Genomic DNA, 20127 nt, shown 5'->3' with positions numbered 1-20127 from the left:
ATTTAATAAAAATAATAATAAAAAAATCTTTTCTGTATTTTATGTGAAAGACCGTCTTGTAAAATTAATTTTTTTTAATGAAGGTATCTGAGCTGTGGAAAAGAGCTGAGGAAGTTCTGAAGTTTCTCTTCTTCAACCTGCACCCCATTACAGTATGTACATATATGTTACACTGCTTTCCACTAAACACTGCAGTGTTTATTTCTAGGCACGAAAGATACCATGTATGTTTTTAATCCATGTCATTTAGCTCTTCCAGCCACATTTTTAAAGTATGATACATACCATATTTTACTTATTGCTTATATATAATACATTACATATCTTTACACATATACACATGCATTTATCTAGAATAATGGATAGACTTTGTCTCTGAATTACCCCCACCACAATAAAGCAGATGCCATGCAAACAGGTGTGAGAACAGAAAAACAACTCCCTCTTAATGAATTTGAGCAAAACTGCAAAATGAGAAGCCTGTGATAACATGAAGAACTTACAGCAGAGAGTAACCATCCAGCTGGCCTTCTGAAAACAGTGCTCAGCAAGCTCATTTTAGTAACAAGGTGAAATTGTTAACACACTCAACCCATTTGTTTTCATTTGTGGGTTCATGTGGTGGAGTCACTGCCCAGACAATAGGTTACATGATTTAAAATGCATCTGCCTACGCATGTCAGTTGAGAAACATTTACATATACTCTCATTTTAGCCAACAGTCGAGGATGGGTATTCGTCACACAAGCTGCTGGGCGGGTTGGCTGCCAACAGCACATGCCCTGGGCTAGTCAGCAGAAGTGTTGCTCTGCGTGTGTGTCAAGCAGGGAGGGCAGAGAGGAGGCTGAAGCCCCAGCCTGGATTTGACACGCTGGCCAGACCAGCTGCCCTGCTGAAGCAGTGTGCCCTCTCTAACTCAAGCAGTGCCACAGGGAGCCAGCTCCAGCACCTCCTCGGCTAGGAGTACAGTGCACAAGTTCGTTAATTGCACAGAGCCAGCTCTGGTCAGACAAAATAATTAGTCATAACTTTGTGTCCTGCTAAAGCTTCAGTACGGTTTGGGAATCGCCCGTCTCTGAAGCAGTACAGTCGTGTTCACACAGTGCTGCAACTTGCCCAACAAACCCTCTTTTGCCCGTCTTTGCTCAGCTCTGTATCCTCAGCTCTTTCCCTTCCAACAGCAACCCCCCTCCCAGCCCCGCATCCCACATCTCCCACCCCGACGCAGCCATACCTCTCCCATACACACCCCATTCCTCCCCCCGTCCCCCCACCTTTGCAATACCAGCTTGCTTGGGCAGGTGAAGAGCAGCACGCTCCAAGTGTCCACACACCCTCCTGAAAAGGAAAGCCGTAACGCTGAGGACTGCACGGTTGGCGTGCCAGGCTCTGCACGCTCGTGTCAACTCGTGTTGGCACTACAAGGGCTGCTGTACCCAGCTTGCCATTGTGTCAGTTGCCTGAGGAATTCCCAGACACCTACTACCAAAGACAACAGGGAATTGACTCTATTATCATCCTTTCGCATCTCTCAGCCCCTTAAACACCTCGCTTAGAAACAAAGGTATCTTTACAGATATGTCAGCCACCCCAAATCTAACATATGCATTCAACAAGTGAAGCAACAGCTACAAACCAATACAAAATACAGGCCTGCAGCTTCAAAACGTGATTAAAAACCAACTACGTAATCTCAAAGGGAAAGGAGTACTTAATGAGGACTTGTAAAATGATCTAAAACAAAGAAAATTTGAGCCGATTCATGTCAGAGATGAGACACCCAAGAAATGAATTAAAGGATTCAACAGGAAGTCTGAATAACAGAACCCAAACATTTTCAAAGTACAGAAGTATTCCTTTATTGCAGCTGACAACTCTCTCTTCCTAAAGCAGCAACTACTCTCAGCACTGGATTTAGCAGGTATTACGGCCTTTATGCATCTTAAAGCCACTTTCCATTTGCTGTGTGGGAAGACAGTCAAAATTATTTTAAGATTCAGGCTGAAAGCTGCAAACAGTGAGAAAGACAGCACCCTCATACTGGGCTTGTAGTTCTTCATCTATTTTGTGGCAGAACTCCAAGTTATTGGGGTACTGTACTTCACATGTTCTCGTTGCCATAGCAGAAGGAAAACATGCTCTGTCTCCAGGTAACGGGAAACAGTAATTCTTAAAATACAATTTTTGTTTTAGACTTCAGTTAATTTTAAAAATTCTTGGCTACAATGGGACAAATTACTTTCCAAAACAGTTGCATTTTTATAAACTTCATCTTTATTAGAATATTTGCTTGAAATTATTTCAATATTCTATGCAAACGAAGTGTTTGCATAGTAACATAAAGCAGAGACACCTTCCTGTGATCAGATTTCAGCTTGTTTTGCTTATCATCTGCATGCTTTTATTCAAGGTACAGCTGGAATGACAAACTACAGCTTGTTATGATGATGATTTCAAAAGGTTTTAAACAGCCTGTTCTCTACAACAAAACTAGATTTTCTTCAGAACTACTTCTATGGCTTATAAGTGGGCAAAGCATGCAAAATAAGTTTATCTGGTAAGAAACTAAAAAGTTCTAAAATTAAAGGTCTAGAAGTTTCACAGTAGTCAAGACTCACCACGCGCTTCACGTTTCCTTAACAGTTCCTGGCTAATTCAAAGTTCTTGTACAAACAGGTTAATTCGTCTTCCAGGTTCAATGTAAAACAAGATTTAACCTAGAGTATGGAATTAAGCAATACTACCTGACAAACAGTGCCAGCTGCCTGGTAACTAGAGAGATTTTTAAGCACTTAGTACTATGCAGTCAGCAAATCAGGTTTTATTACACTACTGAAAAAATAAAGAAATGCTCTTTAGTATCAATAAAACAACATTGTATTATTACTGGTCAGTATGTTTCCGTTCAATCAGCACAGGCAATAAAACCATTCATTAGTCTTCAAGAACTGAATGGGGAATACTAGGCATGGGGTTTAATTCTTCTTTCAGTCAATTACCAGTGGAAAAGGTAAACGTTATCTTCAATTAAAATCATGCAGAAACTCATACAGACAGTGAACGATGCCCTTTCTCCAACAGTTCTGCAAAGAAAGCCAGCAGTTAACTGCAGACTGACTTAATTTAGTTCTGCATTTCCTCTAAGCACAGCAAATGAAAGAGGTGAGCTGGAAATTCCGGCTCCCATATTCAATTTTGCATTCTGAAACATAATTTCCAAGTCAGAAGATGCAATTTTCACAACAAAATTTAAAACCTTTCATCTCAGTGAACTGGACTTCAAGGAGATGGGCAAGAGGGGAACAAAGATTACCAACTTCCCAGGTGTCCATTAAACAAGCCATCAAACAACTGACCCAGACTTTTACCTAGTTCACTAGTTTTTAAGGTTACTAAACAAAATCAGCTAGACAGGAGAGCAGGCAGCTGGACAATTCTTCCCAGCTTGCAAGGCAAATAACACAGAGGTCTCTGCAACCACCAAGCAGGTGGCCAAGTGACAAAACATCAGCCAGGCAAAGTTTCAGTGGAAATGACACATTCTAGCGGAACATTTCAAGTCCAACAAATCACCAGGCTTTTCTGTTTGAGCATTTTATGGGGTTTTTTCCCATAACAACATTTCAAAGGAAATTTTTACCAATTCTTGCACTCAGGGCAAGAAACTAGTTTCTATTTAGCACTGTATTTTTAAAAGAAAATTGCTTACAGCAAGCTTTTGCAGACTGACTCAATTGTATTTCCAGATCTACAACTTACCCCATCTCTTTGATCACGTAACTTCTCACTTGTGTCTCAGTTAAAAGAACTGCAGAAATAGCAGAGGTTATATGGGAAGCAATGACAGGACGAAGCTGAATTATTAATTGCACAAATACCCACTCTAATCAGTAGCCCACACGATACAGGCAAGAAGCTCCATCAGTCTCCACAGACCTCTTTACGAACAACATTTTATTTCTGATCCTTCTCTTGGGCACTTCAGTATTTTAAGGAACATACAAATATGGCACTGATCACTATCACATAAAAAACAAGTTAAGAAACAGACACTTGACCATTAAAACTACTTCCCTTTTATTCAGTTCTTGCATTTAAGAGATTTAACACATGTATCATAAAACAATATAGGATAGGGCAATAGAAGATAATTATTATCACAAACCACATCCCTGAATCTCTCTAACAGTATAGCAGATTCTAGCTTACACATGCACAAAATTAAAAGTACAATACTTAATGAGTAATTTCCGTAAATATTACCAATAAAATATGATTATTACTCCATCTTACAATTTATTATATCTTCTATTTGCCAAGACTTAATCTATTATAATTCAATAAAAAAAATTTAATAGAATATTTAATTTGCTCTTCCAAGTAATTGTGTCTTTCCAAATGCAAAAAAACTGGCTGAGATTCTTTGCAGTACAGCCTTTAGATACTGTAAGCAGGTAATTCAGTCAGGGTACAGACATCAAATCAGTCTGATGCTTTTTCACTCTTGTTTACCTGTACTCTTTCCACTATTGCTCCAGACAACTATTAGACCAATAAAGCTTGAATAAGAGCATGAGTTAAGGTATTTAAAATCATTTGTAAGAGAGTATCAAGCAACAGCTACAGCTGCTTCCTGAAAAAAAAAAAAAAAAAGTAGCTTGCTTTTATTCCTTACTATATTCAGAAAATCTAGATGAATTGACAAATTTGAGCTGCTGTAAGAAGAACTGCATAAGAGCTTTTTCTACCAAAAGCTACCTCAGTTTTTTATTATGCATATTGCACAGACACAAATAATTTTTAATTACTTCTTCATGGCTTTCCATCCATATAGTTGTTCTCTATACTATCCTTCAAGTTACTGTGGCCCCACAAGCCTGTATTAAACAGCAACCAATACAAAAGGAGTGCCCTGGCTGACAATTCATCAAAAATAGGTTTGGCAGATGAAGAACAGCTGTTGTACTTCCCCCATCCCCTTCATCCCATCTTTAAATAAAACAGCAACAAAAAAATCAACCATAACCTTGCAACAAACATGCAGTAGTGGTCAGTTCTGGAGTTTTATTAGGTATATTACGTAAAACCTGCAGGTCAGCTCTAAGCCCAGTCTACTTTACAAAAAAGCTACTTGTGGTCAACAGCTAGCAAATCTAAGTCCTCGGTTTTAGAAGTCTACAACAGACCAAAAAGCTGATCAACTTTGACAGATAACAAATCCAAGTGAAAATTATGAAAACCAGATAAAACATTCCACTTTGTAAGTGGAGATGCTACAAACCAATAAATCAAATTTTTTTTCCCCCTGCATAAGAGCACCCCAACACTTGGCAGGGAGGGGTGGCATTTATAATTTTGGAAGTACCTGTTTCACAATAAAATCCTCAGCTGGGCAACAGAAATCAAGGACTCCTTGCTGAAGAAGTTACTCAAAGACAAAACTAGTAAGAGCGTTCACTGGAATATCTTAAAATCTCTGCCACTGTCTTGAACCAAAATCACTCCCTGAGAACAGTGAAAGCTCTTCAAATTATTGATATGCACTGCAACAGATCCTGAATGTACCATTTTAAAAAATGGTGAATTTCCAAGCTTCTAAAAGCTTTGCTGTGTTCACCATTTCCAAGATAAACTCTTTTCTCAGCCTACTTGCTGAACAGTAACTCACAACTCCCTTCTGTGTAAGGATACACCCATGAAACTTTTAATGGCTTTTCTACCCTCATCAAGACAGAATTTTCTCATCAGGTTAACAACCCAAAAGAAATACAGGAGACGCGTATGAACAAAATTCAAACAGCCTGTTCAACAAGCTATGAAAACCACCAACCATCAGTAGGACAGTAACAGCACGACAGAAAACTTATGCTAACTCATATTATTCTGAAGAGTGGAATTACGAAAATAGAAAGAGGGGATGTAAAAGCAGATTTTCAGAGGCCTTAAGCAAGGTATCCAGCTTGGAGAAACTTTCAGTGAGAACTTTGTATTTGTGGCCATACTTTACAAAAACCTCTCTTGGTTTCAGAACAGAATATATTAACCCAAAGAATTCCTCCTTTTCCAGCCACAATGTATGCTACAAATGAATTTGATTCTGGATGGGTAATATTACAGTGTAGTTTTTTTTTTTTTAACCAAAGCAGCTTTTCTTTTTTTTCTTAAATATCTTTTATACTATGACAGCCATCACATGTAAAACAATGGCAATTGCTAAACTACTTTATTCCTTTTCTTAGTAGCACATTACATGCCGTAAAACTTCAGCAGGCCCCATGCTAAAAATCCCACCAGCAAACTTACTGAAGCCAGTGAGTCTCTACCTAGAATCGATTGCAAGATCAGATTATGGATTTTATCTACTCTCAGAATTGTTACAGGGCTGAAAAGAAAAACTGGAGACTTATCTTCATTTTTCTACCACATAAGTCATTCTGGCTAAACAGTACTTGTACGAGAGACAGAGAACTGTGCCCACAAACAAATTTATGTCACTTTTTTTTTTTTTAATAAAAATAAGGATAAATTGTTATTGTCAATTGCATATCTCTGCCAAACCTTTGAGTCTGTGCAACTGTGTCAGGCTTTTTATAATATATTTCCAAGACAAATATCAAAGAAAAAAAACTATTTGCAAATAACATTAAAAATGTTCTAGCCATTTGATTGGAAAATTCCATACTTCAGAGAACTTGAAATTTTGCCGGGCTGCCTTTGTATCAGGAATACACAGCACTCTGAAGCATACTTACACATCAGCAAATATCCCATGTTTATAACAACTTTAAAAGCCACAAAAATTGTAGTTTTCTAGTGAGTTATGCTTACAGGCTGGCTGCTTTCCAAGGTAAGCATAGTAGAAACAATAGATCAGTTACCTGGCAGGCTTTGAAACAAAAGAGGAAAAATGCAGTAGTTCTGCAGAAAATTTACAAATGTTTCATTCCCACTAGAAGCAGCAGAAACAGTTTATTCGCATTTGTTCCATTTCTGGACATGAAATCCTGTTCTCAATCTGTTATGTTTTGGTGAAGATGGAACACCCAAAGCGATATAGCCGAAAATCACACATTGCCAAACTATTGTCCCACTACTAACTAATAATATTTCTGCTTCAAGACCTTACAGTAAGAGATGAAGTTCTGCTGTGCTTTTCAGAGCCTTCTAGAGAACAGCCTTCAAATCTCATTTGCACAGCTTACCAGCAAGATCAGTCAACAGCATAACTGGATATTTCTAAGATTACATTACAAACCAGTGTTAAGAACCATAGCTTTAACCCCATCTTCAGCTCTGTAATTCTTTCTTTCCACCAGCTACAAAGGGAAGCTTCTCTTCTGACAGAACTCCAAAGGGATGTCCTCAGGGCTTCAAGTCTATCCAGGTCTTCAAAGCCATTTCTAACAGAGCGCTGCATTTCACAGCGTAAACACTTCCTTCACGCATCTGCACGGTGCTGTGCATGGATGCAAGCTTTGCCTGGGAAGACGCACAGCCAAGTTAGACAGATCTGTACTTGAGCTAATAAAGCTCCGTGTCTCAGCAGGGATTCTCAGCCCATGCACAGTGGCAGGCTGATGCAGATACGTTGCTTCTGGTTCCAGGGCTACTGAATCTGCTTCTATAAAACACACAACATTTTTCTTCAAACTTTAAGTGTTCTCAAAGCCAGAAAATGTTTTACCAATATAGTATAATAAAGCAACTCATGTTTCTTGTTAAAGCTTAATGGCTTTGGTCCCTCAAACACATAGGAAGATATGAGTGACCTTGGATTCTTATAAAGTGTTTTGCATTTAGATGCAAAGGGCCCAGTGCTACTGACAAATGAGTAACAAAATGTTTTGCATGAACATTTAGCAAGGTCGTTTTATCCTATAACAAATTACCAGTATAGGAAGCTAAATAAAGTGATTCAATGCTGAAGCAACCGGGGAAGTTATCTGCCAGTGCTTATGCAATACTTCACTAAGCTGCCAGAAGACAAATGGAAAAAAGCAACATCTAACACTAAGATTTTTTAGCTTTTTAGCTTTGGTATTATGTAAAATAGTAGCTCGTTTGAAACAGAATCTCAGTTTCTAATAAAGTTTGCCAGAACCAAAAGGAGCTTATAAAAAAGGAATTAGAAGTGGTTTAATAGGTCTTTTATTTCCCATCACAAAGACCAAGTCAATGTAACAGTAAGAATGAGTTTCAAGTCAGCTGCAAATACATTTGGCAGTTGCAGATTCATTAGACAGACATGCTGTGGCAGAAACATAGATGCTAGCAAATCCAAGAATAAAGTGTCCATGAAATAATGACAGAACAGCAAGTGACCTAGTCAGGGAAATAACCCATTATAGCTATTCAGGGACTACTAGATTTTACACATGTGAGCAATGGTCTAGCTTAACAAGAGCTATTAGGAAAAAAAGGGGAGAAATGAAGGAAAGCCTCACAAGAGTTAAAGAGCCTCCCAACAACGTTTGGGGCACTGTTATAGACCAATTGACCACTTCCAGTCTCCGACTCAGTACTGCTCATGTTGCTACAAAAGTGCCTTAGAAACTGCAAAGTGATAGGGGAAAGGAACAAAAAGAAAGATCAACTTTTTAAAAACTGTGATCATTGAAGCAAAAAATTGTTTGGATAGTTAAGGAAACTACGCTGCTCACACATCGGGGATGAGAGGCCAGAAGATAAAGAATACCCTGACCTAGACCAAAACCATCATGTGGAAGATAAAGGAGACAGGTGACAAGGTAGACACAGTCTAGAGAAGGTTATTTATTGGTATCCCCTCTCCCCCTTAAAAGAAATAATAATAAAAGAGGAATCTAAGAGGAAATGCAATGACTTAATCTTTGCACTAGATAAATCATGCCCAAAAAAGGAAGATATTATCCACATTTGACTGTGCAGACCATGCTACCAGAAATATCTAAATCAGGAATCTTCTCATAGCAGTTTCTATAGTCATGGAACATGTTTAATATCAGCTGTATCTAGACTTTTCTTTAGGCCAGACAGATATAGAGTTAATGATCTAACAATTCATTACAAGGATTCTTTTTCCTTCCCCCCCCCCCTTTTTTTAATTGCTACAAGAATTTCTCTTCTAAGAAGATCTAGCATTCTCTCAGTTATTTCCAAGTGGGAACACACCCTGGCATATGTTTCCCCTTTTACCAAGTGCCCTGACCTTTCAGGAAAATGGTTATACAAAACCACAGAATTCCTGGAAAGAATCCGCTATTTCTGATTAGCATACTAGGATCACAGAAACTGAAGCTAGAAGAGCTTATCTTCAAGCTGTAAAATATGCTCATTAATAAGTGAAGTACCCGGGCAACTGGCTAAGGATATATATGAGAAAGCACGTATATCTTTCTAGTTGCATTTGCAGAAGAATTCCCAAATGCAATCACAGCTCTTGAAATGCCTTTAATGAGCTCATTGCAATGGGCACTGTGGAGGTGATATTTTTATTGGGGAAATTAATAATCACGGACTTGTCAAAAACAGATGCTTATGACATTCTACTTCCCTCTCTTCCTCATCGGTTTGAGGCTTCTCCCTGTGTCTTACGAAAGTAAACAGTGCTGAAACTCTCAGTACTCCCAAATAACCAAAGGACAGTATATCTTTACATACTGGGACACTTTGCATTCAAACAATACAGCCTCAAGAAAATTAATCCACTTCTGGCATGCCTGCAAGGCATGCTGAAGTTAAGAAAAAACATCACAAGCACAGCTACAAAGTCAAACACAGAAGCACCAGCATTAAAAGTAACAGCACTGACTATGAAATATTTGTATGTCCCAGAGCTAAGTGACATTTTTCATCTGAGCATGGAACAGACAACTATCTTATCCTATATTGAAATGTTCAGCTCAAATATTTTTGTTGCCAGCATGACCATCAAGCAAACAGCTTGATAAACAAGAGCAAGAGTAGTGATAGCAGATGATGCAACACAAAGATCGAAGACCTAATACTACACAGTTATCACTTGGAGGCTATTAAAGCTATTAATTTATGCCAACGTAAGTAAATACTAATAAAAGCATGAAAACTATTTAGAGAAACTATAGTTACTAGACCTTCATCAAACAAGGGACAGTAAAATTGTTCCAACTCTTTACTAAAATGTTATGAATTAATTAACTGGCAGTTGGGTCAACTTGCCATCTTTCCCAGAGGCACAAAACCAAGACGACATGCAGGGATGCTGCTTTCCAAGCTCATGGGCAGAATGAACAGTATGTGAATTTCTATTCTAGTGGAGACACCTACGTGAGAAACATTCCCTCCTATATATCTTAACTCATACTGATCAGGGTCTTAAACCTAATTCTCCACAATGGCACTAAAATAAGAGCCCCAGTGACAAGCAAGGCAAGGGTCCTGCCCTTCAGAGTTCTAACTTCTCTCCTCAGCAGGACCACCCTGAGCAACAACTGAGGGAATAACACTTCTGAAAAAGTTAAACGGTGATTGTTAAGTTAAAAACTCTTAATTTTGACTTTCACAGGGGAACATATGCTGACACTTCTTCTGAGTGCTTCCACTCTTAACACAAAACATGATTTCTTGTATGTACTTTGATCTGAATTTACGCAAGAGCACTGTCTTCCCATGAAGGTAGCTCTTAATATGTAGATGGCCTTAAAAGCTCTCCACAGAAATGCAGAGAATTATATTGGTTTATTTAAAGATTAAGAATACATTTTTCATAGTTTAAACAGAAGATAAATCTTTGCAACTTCTACTATGGTACCTACAAATGTGCTGCGAGAAAAATCCCAGGCTGTTACGGTATCAGTTATATACTTGGATTAACACACATGACTTAGATGAAGCCCATAATTTCTCAAGGCTAAAATATAAAATTTTTAATTTTACATAAAGTTGCTTAATACTCAAAACTTTCTTCTCACACAAATTATCTTCACCTGCTCCTGCTGTTGTCACAGATTAACAGCCAGAGAGAGAGGACAGAAAGAACCAAAACAACACAGCAGTGGGAATAAAGGAACCTACTATGTCAAAGGGAAAGCCTAGAGCTATTGGAAAGCCCTGCATTACAGCTAAACTAGGCAAAACAACATGCCTTCTAACGAAGACAATTTGAAGCCAATTACAACCCAGAAGGTTAATGTACTGACTCAGGCATATATGAGCCTGAGTTTTCCATCACCCATCCTTCCCAAGAACCCTTGTCTAACTTACTGAAGGAGGGGTAGAGCTGGTTGTAAAAAAGTTTTCAAAAGTGCAGCAAGGAGAAAATTTGAAAACAACTTGAGGAAACATGGATTCCTGCTAAGCACAGTGTTTTCAACAACAGCTAAGATTTATGATCTTGAAAATTTTTTTCCAACATAGATACAAGCTACAACAACATGTGTTTCCTTTCCAATTCAGCCACAGCTGAACATTTTATTGAAACATTACAGTAAGAAAAGAAGCTTTCACAACTTTTAAAAGATCTCTTCTTTTGGGATCAAACAGATCTATCATTAAAGTAATGCTGGTAAGAGGAATCAATCATTGGACTAAGTGATGTCAAGGACTGCTGAGCAATTAAATCTGATAACTGATTTTGATATATTGATGAGAACGTCAGAACAGAGTATTCATAAAAATATACTGAAGACAAATGTTCATGAAACTACTCTTTAAGTCTTCACTTTCCCTCTGCCCTGGATTTGAATATATCAAGAAATGTAAACAACCTTCTACATCAATATTTAGGAAAGTTTTATGGGCAATGCATACAGTAATTCCATTTTTAATAAAGATATTACTACTCATACTTACTATTCAATCAAATTTCTTTCAGTTTGATTGTTTGGGGTTTTTTGCTACAGAGAAGAGGGAACAAGAGAAAAAAAAAAAAGAATTACACCTTTGTTAGTTTCTGTTGTAAAAGGTAAGCCAGCAATAGTCACCAAAGCCAGCGTTTTTAGATCCTCCCCCATCTTCACCAGTTTAATCATATGACAAATTAACAGTCTTTTCAAAGAGTACACTGAAATAACGTAGCCATATAAATTCTGTTTGGAAGCAGCTGGCTGGTCAAATAGCACACATAGCCCTGCACTAGTCCCAGCATGTGCTGCTCTTTCACATATTCTCATTAGGCAAACAATGTGCAGGTAAAGCTGCAGCTGGTGCTTTGAAAGGAGTACCATTAGGGGATAAAAACAAAAAATTCAAAGTATCAAGGTTTTATTATGGAACAACCCATTTTATAAATAAGTTTCTAACAACATCAGATGAATCTTCCCATTGATTTCCTTGCAGAAAGCAAAACACTTTTTGTAGACATACTACAGTATTTACAATCAAATAATCTTTATTATTTACATAAGCCATTTTTAAAGCCTCTCCTTGTAAATCACATCTGATTCCAGTATTTGGTTTTATTTTATCCTTTTTTTGTTGTTGTTAATTAAACTTTGCTCCATAGAAACATCAGAAATTACGCTTGGCAAAATAGAGTAAGAAGTTCACACAAAGCTCGCTCACTGCATAAGCAGTGATGAGAGGATTTGTTAAATATGCATTTTTCTCACCTTAAAGGTATCTCACTGGAACAGCCTGATCACAAGAAGTAAAAGTAATAGTCTCTTGGCAGCACATATAAGCTGCCATTATTGTGATGAAACATTAAACCACAAGCAGCTTCCAGAGCAAGACATGCTTATGTAAAAGGAGCAGGTTTCTTCACATGTTTTAGCTTAAATAGATACTGAAATCAAAAGAATTGAAGCAATTTTAAGAATTGCCTTCTAAGTCAGCTTTCACCTCTTTGGTATGTATATTACAATAACATTACTGTGTTTCTGCAGTAAGGGTTTGGTGGTTTAGTTTTTTTGAATATTTGAGAGAAAAGATTAAATTGAAAAGAAAATAGCTGCCTTCTGCTTCATACCAGCAAAGTAGTACAGACTTTTTAAAATCCTGGATCAAAACTACCTTATGCAATTTTGAATTTGCCAAGCCTAGTACCAATCTGTCAAAGAAGGATTTCCTTCATTTCATTTTGGGCATTTACATAAGCACCTTAAGTTGGGTCACAGGAATTATTTCCCCTCATTCCCCATCCCGTCTCACTCCATTCAGTAGGCTGATTCTATAATCTAATTTCACAAAAGAAAATTCCACTTTCTTTTCCTATGAAGCAGCAAACACACACACACACCTTATTTCCATGGAGGCTTGATCTACAGGGGGTTAATATTTTAAAACCGAGTAAAATTCGCACTCACAGTAGGAAAAGCTAAAGAGACACTTAACCTCAGGGATGCCTCACTCTCCTCACGTATTTGTGACATTGCAACCCTCCAAATGCAAATTACTATGCAGGCAATATTTTTTCAAGTTTTTCTTCTGAGAAAAGGGAGGGAAAGAAGAAGGTACAGGATGCCCTGGAAGAGTTTCCTGTTATGAATAAAGGTTTTCCTACAAGAACATGCAACTATTGCTGTACACCCACACAGCTTGGAGCTTTGAACAGAGTTTCAGCCAATAAAGAAGTTTAGCCCTTTCAAGCTGTTTTAGAGATCAGTTCAAGACCCAGGTTATCAGACTCACTAACATTTACATATGAAATGGAGAAGAAGTGACAATGGAAATTGCCATTTTTTTCTTCACATACAAGAAGTGACTAAACATGTGCAGACTCATAACAAACTTCAGTGATGAAAATACTGTTTGCAAAATGAAATGCTTCTGCAAAATAGCTCCCTCTTCAGTTTTCTTTCAGTTTGTTCCTGCTGACTTAAAACATACAAAAAAATATTCTTCCATCAATGCCACCAGAAGAAATCTGGAAAACCTGTGTTAGATTCAAACTGTATTTTAATTGTCATGGGCTTGCCCTCCTCAAAATTTAAAGCCAGATTTAAAGAAGATAGCATTAGATCATTTAATCAAACGTTTATGGAAGGCTATTCAATTCAGTTCACTTAACCAACAATAATTTTTCCAGAACAACCTCCCAAAAGGTTGCCCTGTTTGAAAATACCAGCACGTGGATATCTAACATCTCCCACTATTATGCTATTGACCCATATTTTGGTTTAATAATTTTATTTTCATAAAGATAATTGCAAGCTAACCATGAAATTTCAGTCTTCATGTAGATAAACTGGACAAACATAATGATATATCATGAACAGCTAAGTAAAACACATTACAAACACTACTGAATTTGATCAACCAAACTTATTTTCCATATAATGATATGTATTCAAAGACCATCCTAGACCAGATGCACACTGGGCAAGCATCGTTATGACCACTAAAATTTTCCCTTAGCCAGTTCTATTTTCAAAAGAAGTTATAAATTTAAAAGAGTAACCTACAGATGATAAAACACACATCAGACAGATTCCCTACTCGCTATGCTGTAAGGTTAACCTGCTACCCTGTAATAGTCTCAAAGATGTAATCTATTACTAATGCCGTGAGTACCCAACCGCCTGCCCCATACACACTCTTTATATACATAATACATTAGTAATAGCCTACCAGTCCTTAATAATGGACTATTTAATACAGCCATTAAATTGGTAACATTTTAAGTGTCACTTTGATTCCAAAAATTTTCTTCCTTTTGTCATGACAACTATATTCACTGGATAATTTTTCTCCCAGCTCAGCAACAGTCACACTTGTCTCCAGTCAAATTATTCATAATTCAGAAGAGTAAACAGCGACCAAGCTGGAAAATTTAGTTTGCCTAGTTTATCAAGGGACTTTCTGAAGATGCATCTAATTTGCAAGAACTTGGCCTTTCAACAAATACTTATAGGTATTTGCACATTCAGAGACAAGAACACAAAAACAGGATTGGAAAAATCAAACACAGCAGCAAGTTTTTGTTCAGGGTTCCTATCCGGTCGAACAAACAGCTAAATAGCATCTATCAGTACTTAGATGTAGATACTTCAAAACAAGCAAAGAATTTACACTTTACATGTGGAAATGCATAAATATGCCTAAATCGAAAGTCAGCTGCAATACATCTACCTATTCCTAGATGGAAAACTCCCTTCATTTTAGAAAGGGGAACTAAGCCAGCATTGCCACAGGCAAGGAAATTGCCACTTTCTCTCAGTATTTGCAAGTTCCTATGACATAACAGCTGTAAGTTAATGCAGGGAAGACTCCTCTAGTTATATTGGGGTGGGAGGGTGTGTGGGGGTAGTTTTATTTTTTATTATTATTTTACTTTAATCTTATTTTGGATTTCAGTTTTCAGTTTGTTCTTAAGATTTCTTTTCAAGTATCCCAAACTTGTTTCAGATGTATTAATTTATCCAGCTAGAAGAAATTATGCTACTAGTGATACGGAAAGAGCCTAGCTGAGAAGTCAGCTTAATTTCATTACAAAATAAGCTCCTTTTTCTTAAAGGATGAAGAAGTTTAGCCATGAAATTTTCAACATTAGGAGGACTGCACTGCTTATGAGCAGGACAGGTAGGTACGTTTCTAAGTAAAGAGTAAGCAACATTCTTCATTCAAGGCTCTCCATTTGGTTGCTTATAAGTTTAGAGAAAGGAAACAGCTAGTTACAGAAAAAGTAGTATGTGTTCATGTAAATCAAAGATACTACCAATGTGTGGATCAAAACTGAATTAACCTCTGCACACAATTTTACTTCTAGTATCTAAGCTTTACTGTCCAACAGTTTAATCATTTAGAATTTAAATAATTTCATGTTTCACTGGGGAGATCACATGCTTTTTTGAAAGACTCAAGTCTTGTAAATAATACGGTTTATCTGAACCCTGGAAGGGGGTAGGGAGAGGAGGGGAAAAGAGGACAGGCCTTAATTCACTGCGAAAAGCATTCAGATAGTTTGGTGATCAGATCATACAAACCTTTATGGAATAAGATATTCCAAGAAATGCTGCCAAGATCTTCAAGGGTTTACAATGCTTCAGATGCATTGAATTGTTATACTAAACTTGAATTGCACCAGAAGAACATATTATTGTGGATATTTCTACAAAAGAAGTAAGCCTTATCTTACAGGTACTAGAAGAACCCTGAGAGTCTTGAATTTTTTCCTTTGTAAGAAAAGCTGTATTGTAGAGCTTTAAGCATGTCCAAGAGTTTAGTCAGACTAGATGTATTCACAGTAAATAAAGTGTTTATGGATTCCATAGAACTTATTTTATGAGTGGCAATGACTACCGGTTGGTGAAGGACTCTTGCATTCTATCAACCTTTTACATCTCTCTCACTCGACATTTCTGTTCCTCCAATAAAAAGAAATCAGTCATGCAAGTTTTCAATCCAGAAAAGAGCTACCCTTACCACTATGGAAGGCACTAGGTAGCATTTCAGGGAATGAGTTCTAGAGAAGTCTATATCCAGCAGGAAGAGTGTACATCAACATGAACTGAAAACTGCAAGTCAGAAGCTATGAAACCAAAACAAATTCTTTCATTGACCTTCTGCCAATACAAGACCTTTGCAAACATCAACAGACATCTGCTAAAATAGAACATCCTACTTCCCACCACCTCTTTCCTCACACAATACACCTCTGATTAATATCCCGTTTTCTTTGGAAGTGCATTCCTTGCTTCCTGTCTTTGCCCATAGGCTGTAAAGAGAAACTAGAGAAAAGAGGGCATCTGTCCCTATGGAGAACAGACTGCAATGTCTAAGCACTCAGAAGACACAGAGTAACTTCAGCACTGAACATACACCTTTGCAAAACTCACATCACATTGGGCAGGAAAAAGCTACCTACTCATCTTAAAAAAAAAAAAAAAAAAGAAAGAAAGAAAAAGAAAAAAAACACCCAAACTATGGACTTTAAAAGGAATCAAGAAGGAAATGAGTCATGGAGAAAAATTCAGGGAAATTTCACATGAAATGGAAACCCATAAGCAATTTCATAAAATTTTCCATGCTCAGTCATCCCCCCTGCCCTTTCTGTTTTCTTTCCCAGAGGCTCGATGGAAGAGGACAGGCCTCAAAATACTTTTATTTATCCTGCTATTAGAGGTAAAACAAAGCAGAGAATAGACCACAGTATGCTCCGATGCCCTGAAGATTTGTCTGTTGCATCTTTTTATTCATCGAATTAAAAAAAAAAAGTGTATTGTATCGAGAAGTGGCAACTACAAGCATTCAAAAACTATGAATCAGATAGCCAAAAAACCTAAACACATTAAATAACCATTCCACTTCCAGTTTTCAGACATGCTGTCAGGAAATGAATAGTTTCTTTCTTGTCCTACGTCAAATGGGCAGGTGGAAAATTCCCAAGCACGTTCTTCTCATGGCCATGTTCTCAATCAGCTGGAAAGCAAATGTGTCAAGGTCTCAATAACATCATTTGGATGTATGCCTTAGTTCCCTCCCTGACACTCTGAGCCAGCCTTCTACCTTTGCTTCTGCACTAGAGAAACCAAAAACTTGGGATTGTTCAGACACAGAAGGGGAAAAAAGATCCCTATAGATGAAGGGAGGTCCTCAACACCCCTACTATCAATAGGCTTTACTTAAGCAAATTATCCTCTTTCCTCTGGAAATATCTTAAGTCATCACCTAATTAAAGAAAGAAAAGCAAGCTGCTTTGCTGTTCCAGGTCAACATACTTTTTAATGGAGAGCGCAATAGTTTGGAGAAGAGAGGGAAACACCAGCTGGAAGCTCTAAAGGCCACCGATATTCCTAGCTTCTCAGAAGACTGAGGCACAGTGCTTTGCTTGATACATCTACCTGTTCCACACACTTACAACCATTACAGCTTCTAAACAGCACTCAGATTCAGTCTTGATTCTGAACAGGGCTCAAGAAAAGGCTGTCTCAAGAAAAGTTTACCACAAATAAAGTCTGCAGGGTAATTTGTTTGAATGAATTCAGAAAAAGAAAAATTGAGTCCTCATGCAAAACATTTGTTTCCAGGAGGCTCACAAAAGGATTCAGCTACTGAAATGACATTGTGTTTGTCTCCAGAACAAGTGTGGTTTTCCAGGAGTCTTCCAATGAGACATTGCCTGGACTCGATGAATCAAATTTTCTAGCTTTTGCACTCTCCAAAATAAAAAACCCCAGAAACTATATTAGCAATCAAAATAGAAGCAGAAGCACAGGAACTGAGAAGCTCTTTTCTTACACAGACATGGTCCTCAGATTCCAGACTATGTCTCAGTTTGGGTGGCTGTTCCCTTAGGTTTGGGAATTCCAGTCTGACAGTCATTGACCTGGAAATACTTCATAGATACTTGCCCTCTGAAGAACGGTCACAATTAGGATCCTCAAAATACATCTTACAGAGGTCACAAGTCCCACCGTGACTCACACAGGTGGAAATGGTTTCAAGGAATCAATTATTAGCTCTTTGAATGTGTCATGGCACAGTTCATTCACAGTAATTGCACTATACAGCTTAATCGTGTAGATCTGACAGATCAAAAGGCAGCAATCTCAGAGTTTGAATACATAAACCCAGGCAGCAGAACTTCCTCCAGTAAACCCACTGATGAAGAAATTGTTCTTTCCTATCACACATATGAACATGATTAAGTTCAATGACTTGTTGATGTAAAACACCTTTGGGGGAAAAAAAAAAAATCTCTTTAAACTCTCACAATAGTGAATTCATTGTAACCCCAAAAATTTCAACTAAAATAAGAATGACCTGTAGAAAACAGCAGCACATGTGACTCAAGACAGACAAGCTGCAGCCAGCCACCAGCATTCAGTGAGTCAAAGAACCAACCTTGTGAACTCCATTAATGGTTGCAACACACATCTGGTATAGAAGAAACCCAAACAGCTACTCTGCAGCTGCAGATAACATCCTGATTATTTCTCTAAAAAACTGCTTCCTGTCCCTCTTGCTGTCATTCAGTCCTAGTTGTTAATCCTGCTCCTCAAAGCAGTGGTCTTTGGCCCTTCAGTTGTATTACCTCATTCTGCCAGCACAGCCTTGGTTTCTAATCCCACCTCCGGTCTGCTTAACACTGATATCTCGATCTCACTGCCTACCTTACCCCCTCACCCTACTTACTACTTCTAATCACGTCACTGAAGCTGGAGGAGGAACAAGCACACATGGATCAGAGAACCTCTAGCCTAGGATCACTCTCTCTGGAGCTTGTACCCCCTGGTTTTCCAGTTCTTCGTAACAGTATTTCACTCCATCTGTCCTAAACTACAGAGTCTATCCACTCATGCCCCAGTTAAGATTCCTTACTATCAAGTAAAGAAGAGCAACTAGCATCAACCCAATCAATACTCTAGAAACAAGAATAACAGCTGAGCATCATCAAGGACCTAACAGTTGCAATAGAATTTCTCACAACCTTAACAGATGAGAAATAAACCCTTAAGAGTCAGATTAAAAGTTACCCTTTACGGTACTTGTTCTCTAGCATTTTCATTATGGCATCTACTCTGAATTAGATCAGAGGCTGAAAAAGGCTGGTTTATTTTGTGGATTCTTTGGGAAGTTTTGTTATTATTCTGGGACAGGGAAGGAGAGGAACATTTACAAAAAACCTGGCAAGAAGTGGCAACACCCACTTTTCCTTTGTTATTTTGGCCCCCATTGCTGATATTTTTGGATTTTCATTCTGGAAAAAAGAGAAAGATGAGGAATTGTCTGAAGGAGTGTTTGCTGGGCTGCTTGCCTTCAGAAAATTGGAAAATTGCCCAGGCTGAAGAAAGAAAGGATTCTATAAACTCAGATATGACTTGTGTTTAACAGAACATTTATGCAGAATGATATTTACAGTGTCTTGACCTAAGAGACTTTGTTATCTTGTATGCTGTTGAAGAAAGAAACGACCAGTAGAAAAAACACAGAAATTGCCAAACTGAATCAGCAGTAGTCCACACAGTCACCCCGTCTGACAGTGTCTTGAACCATATACTTCATAAGAAGGTGCAGGAAGAAAGCCTGCAGTAGGCAGTGATGCCAAGTTTATTCTTAGTTTCTGTTAACGTTTATCTTAAGCCATAAAATACATGGGCTTATATCCTTCTCAACATCATTCATTAGCAGGCTGATCTTGTCTTCTATATAAACAGACCTAATCCTTTTGTTCTATCAGCAGTCTTTAAAGCCTTCTTCACTGTTGCTGAGAATCCAAATCCATAAAGG

General features: G+C 37.9%; 1 protein-coding gene across 13 annotated transcripts in view; it reads right to left on the bottom strand.

Annotated features, from left to right (window-relative positions):
* LCLAT1 (lysocardiolipin acyltransferase 1) overlaps nucleotides 1–20127 on the bottom strand; it is a 121196-nt gene that overhangs the window by 82834 nt on the left and 18235 nt on the right. Inside the window, exon 1 of one of the 13 annotated variants that reach the window (XM_030035394.2) lies at nucleotides 2619–2638. The exons of 11 other annotated variants lie outside the window; for them this stretch is intronic. The gene's annotated coding sequence lies outside the window, so the exon portion shown is untranslated. Of the gene's footprint in view, nucleotides 1–503; nucleotides 523–2618; nucleotides 2639–20127 lie in introns of those variants that run through there. One more of the 13 variants, XM_030035395.1, reaches the window with a different exon arrangement.

Source organism: Aquila chrysaetos, chromosome 13 (genome assembly GCF_900496995.4).
Source record: "Aquila chrysaetos chrysaetos chromosome 13, bAquChr1.4, whole genome shotgun sequence".
Lineage (NCBI taxonomy): Eukaryota > Metazoa > Chordata > Aves > Accipitriformes > Accipitridae > Aquila > Aquila chrysaetos.
Note: the sequence above shows the minus strand (reverse complement) of the source record. Positions and strands in the feature narration are given on the sequence as shown.